This window comes from Vicugna pacos, chromosome 31 (assembly GCF_048564905.1).
Source record: "Vicugna pacos chromosome 31, VicPac4, whole genome shotgun sequence".
NCBI classification, from domain to species: Eukaryota; Metazoa; Chordata; class Mammalia; order Artiodactyla; family Camelidae; genus Vicugna; species Vicugna pacos.
The window spans coordinates 13,621,320-13,635,591 of record NC_133017.1 but is presented as its reverse complement, the minus strand read 5'-3'; the positions used below and the strand labels follow the sequence as shown (position 1 = coordinate 13,635,591).

Genomic DNA, 14,272 nt, shown 5'->3' with positions numbered 1-14,272 from the left:
TGACCCCGGCCCTGGTCCGCGAGACGGCGTTGTGAGCGTCCGCGAGATGAGCGCTGAAGTGAGAACCGGGCAGGGTGCTCTCCCTTGATGTGCTCCTGGGAAGAATTCAAATCACTTCCCTCGAGAAGGAGGGCAGATCGAATCTAAAATTAGTAAGTGTTCCTGATGGAAGTCTACGCTAGTTACTGGGAAATGCAACAGATTCAATACAGCATCTAACCACTTAGGTAAGTGCTGGGCTGGGGCCCGAGAGCAAGGGACGGCCACGTTCACAGGGTCACCAGGGCGTCAGCAATCCAGATTAGGTCCACTCATCAACTGAGACCATTTCAGCACTAAACCTAATAAACACTCCGAGCTGTGCAGGACACCGCCTGGGTTTCCTTGCCTCTGCGCTCACCGCAGCGGCCTCTGCGAGCCCGTCTTGGCATGAGCCCCGCTTCCTCCCCAAGGCCCCTGCAGCAGTGAGACAGTGAAGGAGGTGCAGGGTGAGGCCGGTGGGGGGATGGATGTGGGGAAGGAGAAGAGAAAGGTGAAAGACAGGGGTGCGTTTAATCACAACGAGGCCAGTTTATTTCTGTACTTTGGAAAAACTTAACATTCTGTGCTTTTTGGTCTTGACATTTCTAAAAGCCATTATCAGATTTTCTTTTCGGCATAAATTAACAGGTAAAAATATTTGGTCCATTAGAATCACCATTACAGTTACTAAGATTTGCATTAACCATAATGGGGCCCTGGGCACGCTGTCCATCAACCATATACTAATATGTCTGTGGCTAACCTGCGCTCCATACTCAGATACACAGACACAGAGTGGGGCTCCTTATTACGCCTGGACCCAGTGTCTGTTAATCTGCCTACTCCCTAAAATGTCTGTGACTCAGAATCCGCACTCGGGACATTTCTGTGTCATCTGCGAACACGTGCAGAGCAGAGAAATGTGACCTGAAATTTGTGTCGTCCATAGGTGGGTGCAGGGCGATGCTCTTACTCTCACACTGCAGATGGCTCCTTTCCACTGGCCTCCCTGCTCTCCCCAGGATGGCTTCCTCCAACCTAGACTTACACAGAGGCCCTGGCTGCCAAGAGCTGGGATGTTAAGTGACGACACTGAAAGAGTCACTTTGGAATGGACAACATACCCCTTTTGCTCCTAAGTTGAGAATTTTATTCCCGTAAAGATGTTTCATAAATGATATGACAGATACGACACTGAGATGACTGCTCTCTCCGACAGGCAGACTTCCTGGTCTTTGCCGCGAGCGGTGAAAGGCCCAGGAGACGGGGACGCCTCCTGCGGCCGGGTCATCCCGGAGAGGCACGTGCTCTTGGGACTTCTGGTTCCTTGTCCGCAAAATGAAGGAATAGTACCAAGCAACCTCTCGGGCCCCCTTGGCTCTAGAATTCTGAGTCTGTGAAACACTGACCAGAGTACGAGCACGGCTCCTGATGTGTCCCTTTCATCCCCTCTAAAAGCTGCCGGGCGGTTCCGACAGTGAGATCTCAGGCCCTGGTTCCTGACCGCCAGTCTATCTGGATCATGTGAGGAGTTAGACGAAAGCAAAGCACTGGCCGCGAAGGACAGTGATGGAGGCGGCCAATCCAAGGGTGTGGGTGTGGAGGGAAGACCAGGCCACCCCAGGCTGCAGGGGAGCGGGGCACAGAAGCCAGTGCCCACGTCACCCACGCCACTGCTGGTGGGGACTCGCCGTCCACAGGTGTCAGTGTGCTACCCACCCCCATCCCGGGGTAGAGGATGCAGGCGTGGGAGCCACACAAGGGAGGGAAGGGAGCAACAAGCTTTTAGGACACAAAACAAGTATCTTATGCTCTGAAACCCACGGATACACGTATATGTTACGTGTGGGCAAAGAACACAACAGACATGCAGCGAACAGTAGTCGCCGCTGGAAGGGGGGTTGGGGACTCAGGTCCTGGTTTTGGTGGCAAAGTGGGTTCCCTCCACCCCCAGGAGCGCATACACCAAGGTTCACGACAGGCGGCCTCCTAACAGGGCCGCATCCTGGGGACACTAGCGGGGATGGGCTTGGCGACAGAACAGCTGACTGTCTCCCAGTTAATCTATCCTGGTCCCCTTCCTGCTTCTGGGGAAACCAGAGAAGGGTGGGCCCGGAGTCCTGGCCACCGGCCTGAGGCTCTCCCTGCCAGGGCAGGCAGTGATGCGGGCTGGACGTGGGGTGCGAGTTCTGCCCCCTGCCACGCACACAGCTGCACTGCTGGGATCACAGCGGCACCTGCCTCTGCACGGACACTGCGTCTCCCGTGACTCCCCAGGAAGAGCCGTCACACCTGGCAGGGGCTCAGGGGCTCGGGGGGCGGGGCAGAAGGAGGCAGCACCAAAACTCTGCAGAGCTACAATGATGACAGCTGGACACCAGCTGCTGGCTGGCTGGTTCTGCTTGGCTTTGCATCTAGAGAAACACGTGGAAGCCTCAGGGGAGATTATAGAAACACAGGAAGAACTACTTTTAAAATAGAAACGAGGGGAGGGGACAGCTCAGTGGCAGAGTGCATGCTTAGTATGCATGAGGTCCTGGGTTCAATCCCCCGTACCTCCATTAAGAAAAAAAAAATAATAAAAATAATGGAAAAGACCTTTGTGGACACCTAGTTGAGTGGTTTCCAAAGTGGACTGAGGAGCCCGGGGATTTCACACAGATGTGAGAACCAAGGCACAGAGCTGTTATCTAGGAAGCCACTGGAAGAAAGGATTTTGCAGATTCTGCAGCTGAAACGAGCTAAAAACACTGACTGCTCCCTCTTTTTATGGATGAGGAAACGAAGGGTCAGAGCGGACTGTGAGGAGTGACCTCGCACCCTATCAGGACAGAGACACAGAATCAACACCAAAGGTGTGCAACCCACACATTATACTTTATAAAGGACACTGATGAGGAAAATAAGGCTTAATTCAATCGTCTCACAGGGTTGGCTTTGTACTCATGTCCTGGTTACGTCGGCTTTGAGTGAATTCTTCTGATTCCATTGTTTATCTGCTCAAAGTTTTGCAATCCTTAGAATAGACATAATAAGTGCCTTCTGATACTCAGCGATGATACAGAAGACTGCTTTTTTAAATGGAAGTGGGGGTGAAAATATCAAAGTATGCCCTCAAGTTGCTATATTTTCCTCAAACTTAGGACGTTTCCTCAAACTTCCTAAAAATTTGGTCCTAAGACACTTCAACTTCGAAACTTAATTATTTTGTCTATATAAACACTGCCGCTAATAAAATACCATTTTTTAATCTGGTAACTTGCCTAAGGGGAAGGTGTTGCATGAACGAGTTTACAGGTGTGCCCAGCCAATGAGCAGGCGGTGCAGAAGCCAACTTGGGTCACCTGCATAGCGTCTGCTCAGACGTTCTCATCAAGTTAATGCCACTGACCACATTTTATGGCTCATTTATATGATGTGTTGGTAGCTATCCTAGGCCTATCTCTAGAATTTAGAAAACACAGGTAACTTTTGTGCCTTATGCTGTGTAATTCCTGAAACTCCCAAAGCGATCAATACAAAGTATTGACATAATACAGTATCCAACTAAGAAATTCTTGAACTTTGACTCTCGGGGTCTGAATCCCTATTTTGTCCCATGAGTTTTTTTCTGAATCATTTAAATTATTTTGACGAGGGGGAAATACCCCAAATTTGGAGGCTGGCTGATCATACATTTAAAATAAACATTTCTGTCCCAGGAATATTAAAGCTGGTCTTCTTTTTTTTTTTCCTATTACTTTATCCGTAAGTAATTAGTCTAGAGATAGCACCTCATACTTTCAGGTCATCCACCCTTTTACAGATGTTCTAGCACTTTGATAATATAAAATCAAGTTCTTATTTATCAGATAATTAAAACACAGTTCAATTAAATTTTGGATTAAGTAAGCATTTAATTATGTAAATCTTTGCTAACCATAGAATCGGGTGAAATGATCAATGAATCAGGTAGAAGAGAGCTCCCTGAACTTTATAAAATGATGCTGTAGTTGTCGAGGCTCAAACTGGAAGACTGAAGATGACAATTTTTTTTGGAAGAGTCTCATTATGTTTTTATTATTCATCTAGTTTATTCTAAAATCTGTAACAGTGGTTCTCAAAGCAGGATCCACAGATCCGTGGGGGTCCCAAGACACCTTCAGGAGTTTGGTTAGGTCAGAATTAACTTTTCATGAAAATACTAAGACCTCATTATGCTTTCACTGTGTTGACCTCTAATCTGACTGTGGGAAAGCAAAGGTGGATAAAACTGCTGGCACCTTAGCAGGGATCAAGGTGATAGCACCAAAAGGTCCTGTGGCCATGGTGCTCCTCACCCTCCCGCACTCGACGTAAAGCCGGTGCCACGCCCACCAAACGGCCTGGATGGAGGAGGAAGTCTTCCTTGATGAAGACGTGCTACTCGTATGAAATCTCGCCCTTGAGGACACGCTTTGTAGTCTTCTGTGAGACAGGAGGGAGGTGTGCACAAAGGACTTCCGCGCCCACCGAGTACAACTGTTGTCTCGAGGAAGAGCACTGTGCCACTGAGTCCCACGTGAAGTCGCCAAGTTCCTCACAAACGCCATCGGTACCCGAAAGGACCTGTGGAGGAACCATGGGCAACCAGACTTGGCTGTTCGGCATTTTCTCAAAACACAAATGACGGGAGTCTGACACTTCAAGGAAAGCAACTGACGTCCTTTGTTGCTGATGATAAAACTTGAGCTTTCCAGCAAAACTCAGAATCTCGGAATTATGACAGCATCCCAGGGGTTAAAGATATTTCTGATGAGACTGACGACACTATTAACAAATGGGGCTTTGCTATTGTTACTGTACAAGGAAGCTGTCGATACTTGGACAATCTGCACTGCTCAGGAAACCGGTATTTTCTAGCTGACCAACACACGGTGCTACAACATCACGTAAGGTAGGGGACCCGTCCAAGGGCAAGACTGACAGACAACAGGGGAGTGAAAGGTCTTCTGCAGGATTCAGAGTCTACATGGTGACTACGTTGAAGACGCGCCCGCTTGTGTTTTGGTGTGGTGTGGAAGGATAGCCACAGTTACCTTCCATCCCCCACTTCCCAGTTCCATGTCTGTGCGAGGCCAGGTTTTCTTCATATACTTCGTGCGGGCACAGACTGAACGCAGAACCAGGCTGTGTTCTGTAAGCCAGGTGTTACAGGAACTGGTGAAAATCCAGGATAAGTCCACTCTTATTAGACTTTTTTTGGGGGGAGGGTAAATTCAGTTATTTTTCATAAAATATGTTCACATGGAACGGGGTTTATTATTATTAAGTTAATAATTTAAAACTTCCGTTTTAAATTCAGTATAATAAACTGCGATAGATATAGCCCATATAAACTACAGCTCTACAGTTCGGGGCTCTCAATAATGTTTAAACATGTAAAGGGGTCTCGAGACCAAAAAGCTGAAGAACTGCTGGTCTAGAGGCTTTGAACACGCCCATCTGTTCACCAGGTACGCTCCATGCTTCCCCTTCACATGACGCGTTCTCATACCTGCTCTTCTATAACTAAGGTATGTTTCCACAACAACCCTGATGAGCACAATGTGAAACTATTTTCACAGGTTAATAATAGAAGCATTATCAATGTTTTTCTTGTTACTGCATAATTTCTCCCACAAGTATCAGTAATTCTCCTGGGTGGAAGCAAAGGGGATGGAAACAAGGGGATCACTCAAGAGGAGAAATGAGTGGAATAACTTAGGATAAAGCTCAAATAAATATGCACCAAATTTGGGAAATGTCACTGGGGACCCCACTGACAAGGGCGGACTTAGATAAGAGATAAGGGTGGGGCCTTTTCATTTAAGTGGAAGAAAGGATGGCCCTCTGTTCCACACCCAGTACTTGTTATGTTTAAAAACAAGAGAGAGGAGATACTGCGTGTCCACGAACAATCACTGGACACTCTGATGGCCTGCAGTGACGTTGCTGGAGACCCGCCATGAAACCTGCCACCGCCAGTAACTGACTTCATTTCACCTGGGACCAGGGCTTCCTGTTTGGCTCATCCCACCAGTCCATGCTGACTGTCCCTGATAATGCTGGAAGTCCCATCTCTGCTTTTTCACTGGGTTCCACCCCCACTCCCCGCCCCGCCCCTCCAGCCAGCATTACCTTTGATCGACCCCTTAGAGCAGCGATCACGAATCAGGGGAGACACTGCCCTACAGGGGACATAAGGCAAAGCGTGGAGACATTCCGGGTTGTCACAGTTAGGGATGGGGGTGGGGGTTGTGCTACAGGTATCTAGTGAGTAGATTCCAGAGACGCCACTACATGTCCTGCAACGCACAGGCAACGTGCAGGACAGCCACTGGCAAAGACTGTCCGCAGTGCAGAGACTGAGAACACCTGGCTTAGAAGCAGGAGAAAATTCTGCCATAATGAGATACAAAGCCTTTTACCTTTTCCTAACTGTTTTCCTCTTCAGAAAAGCTAATATGCTGTAATGTACTGTAACACACCCCCTGGCCATTAGTTTAGCGTCACTAGCAAGGCAACGTGGTGTAGAAGCTGGAATTGTAATCCCACCAGTGCAACCTGCTAGTTGTGTGACCTTCAAGTCATCTGCCTCTCTGAGCTTTAGTTCCATCATCTACAAACATAGAGGGAAGAAATGTGCTGTTTCAGCACAGTTACGAGGAGTGGAGACACTGCCGGGCATACAGTGGGTGCTCAGTAAATGGACAAGCCTCCTCCCTGGCATTAACTGAACATCGTTGGTCTTCATTAGCTGCTGCAGCAGAGAAATAAGGAAGGAAGCACCATCACAGTGACAGCTGATCGCGGGGGAGTGGAAGGCAGGCTCGGATCTCATTTAAAGTGCCTGAGAAACATTTCCCCAAAACCACATAAGTAGGTGTAAACAAACACCCCAGGGCTGGAGCCCGCCTTTGTGTCATTCCACGTGGACGGCACGTCCCCAGTACCCTGCCATCGCAGCCCGTCCTCTCCCCAGGCCCACCGGCACCCAGGAGGCTGTGGGGACGGACACTCCACCCCCTGGACTCGAAGGACCAGCCAGACCCTAAGCTGGCTGGTCTCACCCTCTGCTTAGAACAGACCCTTCAGTGTTTGAGGTAAGAACACCGGATGCCATTTCCCCAGTCAGCTGTGATTCACATAGACTCAAAGGAAAGCTTCCAGGAAGAGCTTCCCGTCTTCCTCCAGCCTCCCTCGAGCTCCCCGGACTCAGGAGAAACCCCCCGATGGCCTGCACGGAGCGTGACTGGCTCCGGAGCGGGGACCTCCTGCGCCACGAAACGAGTGGCCCCACGCGGGGCGGTCCGTCCTTCCTCAGAAGACTCTGCGGCCCCTGAGGGCACGGTCGTGCTTCTCCAGTGTCTCGGGCACGTGCAGCTGGAAGCTCCAGCCTTTCTCCAGAGGCTTTGTCCCGGTTCTGAGCTGCTCCTGGAACTTGCTGTTCTGGAGAAGACGCGGGTGTTTTTCTTTTGACTGAAGTGGCGATGAGCAGTCCAGCATGAGTTACTAGGTCGTCAGACATGAGGGTCGCCTCCTGCATGTTAGCTCCATTTGGGAGAGGGGATGCTCCCCCAGGATTCTGGGAAGAGGAAGGCAAACCCACGGGCCAGTTCCCAGAGGCAAACTAAAAGGTATTACTGGATTTAGACTGTATTTTTGTGTCATTTTACCCCACGCGATTAGCTTGGCCTTTCTCCTTGTTAGCATGTCACCTTTCATGCTGCAAAAGTGACAAGAATTCCGTTTGTGATGTACCAAGTGCACTTTTCACACACTCGGCCACAGTGAGCAAAGCGATCAACTTCCTTACAGTGCACCCAGGAAGTGGCACGACCAAGCAGCCCTCTCACTTCCCCACGGTCCCCGCTTAAGAAGGACAAGGTGGGCTGCTGGTCCTGGCTTGCAGCTCCTCCAAGGCCCTGCCTTCTCCCCTCGGAGCGGGAGCCATCACGACTGCCCCACTGTGCGGTCGGGCCCCCCAGACGGCTGTCCTGCTGCCCTCCGTCCGTCCCCTGCCCGGCCAGTCGCTGCCTCACACGACCGACCAACCTTCCCTCCTCATCGCAGAGCCCAGCTGATGGCTGTTCTAGTCTTCAGATCAGAACTGTGCCCACTCTGACAGCTTATCAAAGGGGTGATGAGGGGTGTGCTCCTCTGCTGGTTTCCCTCGTAACTGAAAGGCCAAGCTGACATCAATTTCCCCAGCAACCAGTAAGTAACCTCGCTCTCCCCCCGGAGCAGAGACTCCTGCCCACCTGCCGGCCGGCCACACACAGTGGGCGTCACTCCAGACCTGGCTTCAGACACATAAGCTCCCCATCCACCCATGAGCCACAGACGTCTCTGTCGCTGCCCCGGGCTCACTCTTCAGTCCCGAGGCCGGGCAGGTTCGGGGCCGGCAGACATGGGGTGCAGCCCGACCCCCATCGATGGAGGAGTGGAGGCAGGCGGCCCGAGACCCAGGCTGAGTAGGAGGAGGACGTGGTACCACCACTTGAAAGACGGTCTCCTCTTCCCCAGTAGACTTGCTGATTCTCTGCAACCCCGGTCCTTGACCAGATAGAACCACCCATGGGTACCGCTCGTGAGGGCTCTGTCCTCTGGAATGGCTGCTGTGTTTCTAGAACAGGGAGGGGGCTCCTCTTCCGTAAATGCTGGCTTACGCGTGGCTTAATACCCAGCTTCAAGTGGATGATTTTGCTCTAATCCAGTGCCCACTGCTTGGCTTTGACTCCCTGCAATCCACGCCCTTCTGTTCTGATGCATACACATTTTTTTCCCCTGGAAAACCTTCTGTCTTGTAAAATCATGGGTTTAAAAGAAAAGAAGAAAGAAAAATAAGACGTAAAGGAACAATAGGGCTAGGACCAGACCACTGAATACCTAGGGACCTTGAGGGCTAGAGCCTGAGGAAACCCAAATCAATCCGTCAGTTAAAGTCCCCGCCAACGTGCACTTTGATCACAGCCCATCCTTTGCATCTTCACAGGCTTTAAACCCAGGGTCTCGCGTTCTCCTTTCGTAGGTCCCGGGAGACATTCTCTTCCAGGGCAGGGCAGCAATGCCCGGACTAAATGATGGTCCCAAGCAGCCTTCCTCCTCCGTCACACTCCTCGTGGCTTCTGGGATGCCCTGCGGTCCGCACGGCCCGGCACAGTGCAGCGGGGCCATCCTGAAGCCACCACCCCATTTCTGGCGCTAGAGAGAAATACTTTCTTCTCCAGGGACTGTGGGAATCCGTGCCGGACCATTTCCACACATCACCACGCAACAGGAAACGGAGGACCCCCAGGCCCACTTCCCTGTTTACCAAACACACCGGGGCCGGGACGCACATGGAGACACATCAAGGGAACAGGTGACAGTTTCACCTCTTCTCTCCCAATCTGGACCCCTTCTATTTCTTTTTCTTGTCTGACTGCTATGGCTAGGACTTCCAATAGTATGTTGAACAGGAGTGGTGAGGGTGGGCTTGTCTCATTCCCGGATTTCAGCAGAAAGGCTTTCAACTTTTCACTGTTGAGTATTATGCTGGCTGTGGGTTTGCCATAAACAGCTTTTATTTTGTGGAGATATGTTCCCTCCGTACCACTTTGCTAAGAATTTTTATCATAAATGGGTGCTGAACAAGGGAACAGGTGAATCTGACGGTCCGATGGCTGAATCCCTGGGGCAGAGGCCAACTTCCGAGAGAATGGCCAGTATCTGACACCCACGGGCACCGCGGCAGGCCAGGGGCTGTCTGCTGAGGGACGGATGACCTTTGTCAGAGCGCAGTGACCCAACACTCTGAAATGACCATCAGCTCCAAAACTCAGTGCTCTGGCAGAAGAGGGTACCACCCCCCCATCCCCGTGTCAGGGCTCCCGATGGGTGGAAAACGCACCCTGAAGAGAAAAGAGAGTCAAGGTCTCCCTGAGGCCGTCTGTCACCAGGGAGGGATGTGACGGGGCCCCCAGCGGTCCCTCTGTGGATATTTTTCCTAAGTAGTTTCCAGGGAACTTACTCTAAATTCCTGGTTGGGGATGGAGGGCTGTGAAAAAACAAAACAAGCAACCTGAGTTTATCATTTTTATCAGGCAAAACTTGTACTTTTGTACAAGGCGGTGGGGGTATGGGGAACACGAAGCTACGTCCCTTTTAGTAAGAGAGCAGGAGGGACCTCCTTAACCAGCCCGGGTCTCGGCAGTGGAGGAAGGCCCCCACCAAGGCAGTGAGCACCCTGGCGTGCCCCCCAGGGGCCGGGGGCTCAGGGTTGCTGCTGCCCTGCCAACAGTGGCCTCCAGCAATGGGGGCCTCTATTTCCACTTTCTGTGAAAGCTGGGCTGACCTGAGTCACCCCGATCGCTACAATAATTCCAGTCTGGCTATGTCCCCTTTGGTCAGCCAGGACCTTAAACAGAAATCAGCTGTGCCCCCATCACTGAGAGAAGTCCAAAGTGCAGCCAATGTGTGTGTGTGTTCAGATGTGTGTGTTCGGAAGAGAAAGAAGAAAAGAAAGTAGGCATCAGAACACTATTTTTTAAAGTTAATCTGGAAAAGCCTCTGAATGCACAAAAAGTGGCTTCTGAGAGTAAAAATTTTCCGGGTTAGAGAGGAGTACTTTTTGGACATAAAGGCAGCAGCACGTCCATCGCGGGTCACCTGGAAACAACTCCACACGTGCTTCCTGCGGACAAGCACTAATGCTGCCAAACTGTAGTTTGAAAAGTGAGACATACTTTGGGTGAAATCTAAGAGAAAAGGGTGGCGTGTTAGCGATGGCGGTCCCTGTCGTTTGGATGGGGTCGCACAGAACCACCACGCAGCGTGACAACAGAAACTGGGACAAAGTACTGGAGCATGTGATTCACACAGACAGGTGTGTGTATGATTTATAGATTATTCTAATAACGTGTTTTAACCTCTTCCGAGCTGCTCTCTGCTTTTACTCAGTGCTTAACTGAACTGGGTCATGATGTACAGAAACTGAAATCAGACAAAGAACTCTACAGCACGTTTTGAAAATAGCAACGATTTGATAAGTGTCAGCACTGTACTGTCAACAAAGGAACCAAGGAGAGCCTTCACCGTCGGCAGGGAATGAGAAAGCTCGCGACCACAGTTACCTAAAATAAGAGTATAAACACCCGTGTTTTGGTATCCAAGGAGAATTATCTAGTGTGTAAGGCATGAATGTCAATGTAAGATATCTTAAAAAACAACGCAGTTTCCCACAGACAAGCTTAACAAAGTTAGTAACAATTAATCACACTAACATCTGCACAGCTCGCAGGGTTCCCGGCACTTTAACATCCATTGTTTCGCTCTGTCAGTGCAACGGGGCTGGCGTTCTGCACAACAGAAACGCAGCCGGAGTGCAGGGAGGAGGGCAGGTCAGACAGTCGAAGGAGATGAATTTGTTCAACAAGTCAAAATATTGAATTCATTTGTCTGAAACAAAATGGCTGGGACTGTATCCCCTGACTGTCTGCCTTCTCGGGCAGAAAAAGGGTGAGAGTAATTTCCATGTATTTGCATCAGAAGTCAGTTCACAGCAAAGGAAGTGAAATCCCAGACTTTATCAGAGGAAAATCTAACATGTCCACAGACAGCACGTCCCAAAGCCGGGCCGGGAGGGACTGGGCTGGGGCCAGAAAGGTAGGTCTGGGGACAGAGCTGGTGCTCCGGATGGAGCAGCCGGTCCTGTTCCGACCCCCACCTGGTCACCAGCATCCTCTTTTCTGTCCCTGTGCCTCGAAGCCCTGGACTGATGGCTGGGTCCTCCTGCCCCTCCATCAGTGCCCAGGCCTGCTGCTCAGACTCCCGTTCCTCCTCTCCCTGGGTCTCCTTCTCTAGGTCCTGCCGTCCTCTCTTGAGTTCCTAATGTAACGCTAGGACCCCTCTGCCAGCTCAGGTTCTCTTTATAATTCCTTGGTGGGGCCTCTCTGGCTGCCGCGTTCAGGGCAGGCTTGGTGAAGGATGCTGTGGGCACGCAGACATGGCCCTCTGTCTCCTACACACTTCCCAACCCAGGCCAGCCACACCTGCTTTCCTCCGAGTCCACGCTGACCGCCACCTCTTCCACACGAGCCGCCCCTTCTCAGGACACGTCCTCACCCTGAGGCCAGGGCCAGTGTTCCCTCCCCAAGCCCCCTGACTCCCCTGTGACCCGGCGTGGCCCCTCTCCTCTGTCCCATGTTGTGTTGCCCCGCTTTTCCTCTGGCTCTGCTGTCACGGTCACCTTGCCCTCCTCCCGGGGGAGCCCGAGAGCCCCTGAGGGCAGGGCCAGTGCAATGCCCTGCTTATTGGAGACACTCAACATCTGCTGAATTGTGAAGAAAATCACGTTTTTATAGAGCGAGTAAGTGTGAAGGCCGATGAGGTCACTGTTGGCTTTAAGAGAGAAGCAGGCCCCCAGTCCACTCTGGACACTGTCCCTCACTCTCTACCAGCAACCCCTCAGCCAGGGAATGTCGCCCAAAGCTGTGGCGTCCGTGAGCCCGAGTCCCTCGGGCAGCTGGGCGGCTCTGTCCTGCTTCTCGGGCAGGGCACACCCATCTGCAGAGACGGAACAGCCACCAGGACGGACTCCTTACCCACGGTGTCAGAGATCACAGCTGACAAACAGCCCGAAGCTGGGTTTCTAAGCCGGGCAGGTGGCTCATTTATACGTGTGACAGAGGGAAGGCAGCAGGGCCGCCAAGGCCCATGGGCCACAGCTGCAGAAATCCTGCGACACCATGCCAGCCCCCGTGGGCTCTGGGGAGGACGAGCGGGAGGGAGGGCGTGTGTGATGTGGCCGCGCTGGGTGACGTCGGTCCGCAGCCAGTAAGGGCTGAGAAGCGCTGCTCTGCACGGGAGGCCGGATGCAGAACTCAGCAGTGCGTTATCTGCTGCTGCCCTCATTATTTCAGAGAAAATTCTTCTGACTGACCACATTCTAATGTATGAATAACTCCAGAGACATTATTTATGGCTCCACACTGAATTTTGAGGGATTCACAGAGGAATGAAGTTTATCCCATTGTTTAGAAAGTGTGAGAAAGAATCAAACTGAAAAATTAATGTGGATTCAGTTAAGAAAAGTCTCTGGGAGTTACTATGTTTGAATATTTTGACTATTAAAAACAAAGTTTTCTCACTGGCATGGAATTTTAAAAACGGGCTTAGGAGCATCTGCTAAGACAGATCCAGCCCTTTCACTCGACTGGGGACCCGGTCCTCACAGGAACCACACACAAGTCACGCCGCAATCCTACGTCCAAGTACGGCTCCGGTCAGGCCCGAGGAAAGAACTTGGGGATGATGGCCTGTGCCAGGCATGGCCGGAGGGAGGAGGGAAGGTGAGATGAGAGGAAAGAGAAGAAGAGAGGGAGGGGATGCAGGAAGGAGAGAGAGCCTGGAAGGCAGACAGACGCAGGAGAGCAGGACCCAGAGAAAGACGGGACCTTCAAGGGCAACTGGTGGTTCTGAAATGACCAAGGTGACGAAGCCTCTGCCCTTGGGGGCGTCACCAGGAGGGGCAGGTCAGGGCAGACACCGCCGCGTGGGGCGTCCGCACTTTCCATAGAGCAGCGAAGGACCCCAGTGTTCAACAGTAACTGAAACACTCAGGGGTAGATGCGTTGTGACCTGAAGAAAGTGCCACAGCAATTAAAAAACAAAAGCCATTGATACTTAAGTTTCTAACCACCAGACTTCAGTCTGTTATGTCCTTTAATTGCAGTGCCCATCCTGGGGGCAGCTATCGTCAGACCCACTTTATGGACCGGATAACTGAGGGTTGGCGAGGGCAGGGAGCTGGTCTACGATCCCCGAAGCCCCCAGGCTCCTTCACTCATTCATTCTCTCAACAGAGGTTTACCCCTGGGTCCTGTCGAGCTCCCAGGTCCCAGGTTCGGGAAGTAACTGGGGAAGAAAACAAAGTCCTTGCTCTTAGGACCTCATCAACTGGTATGAAAGAGAGTCAGTCAACAATCAACCAAAGCAACACCTAATTACAGAGCTTGAGAGACCCCATGAATGAGACGGCCAGAGAGCTGTCACAGAAGATGAAGCGGGCTGTCCCCACATTCGCCAGCACAGGGGGGGCCCAGCTGGGCCCGAAGGCTGGGAGGATGAACTGCTCCCAGGTCCTTCCTCCTCACCCCCTGCGGTGTCCTCACCAGCCTGGTTCTCCGCCCCTACTCTTCCTACTCCCTGCATGTTTCATTTGCTCTTAGCTGCCGTTGGATGAATGTCCAGAGACTCCTTAGCTGCCCCG

The 14,272-nt window shown here is 51.5% G+C and overlaps 1 protein-coding gene across 3 annotated transcripts in view; it reads right to left on the bottom strand.

Moving 5' to 3' along the window:
- The window catches only part of GALNT7 (polypeptide N-acetylgalactosaminyltransferase 7), a 94,475-nt gene that overhangs the window by 31,183 nt on the left and 49,020 nt on the right, over positions 1-14,272 (bottom strand). The window lies entirely within an intron of this gene.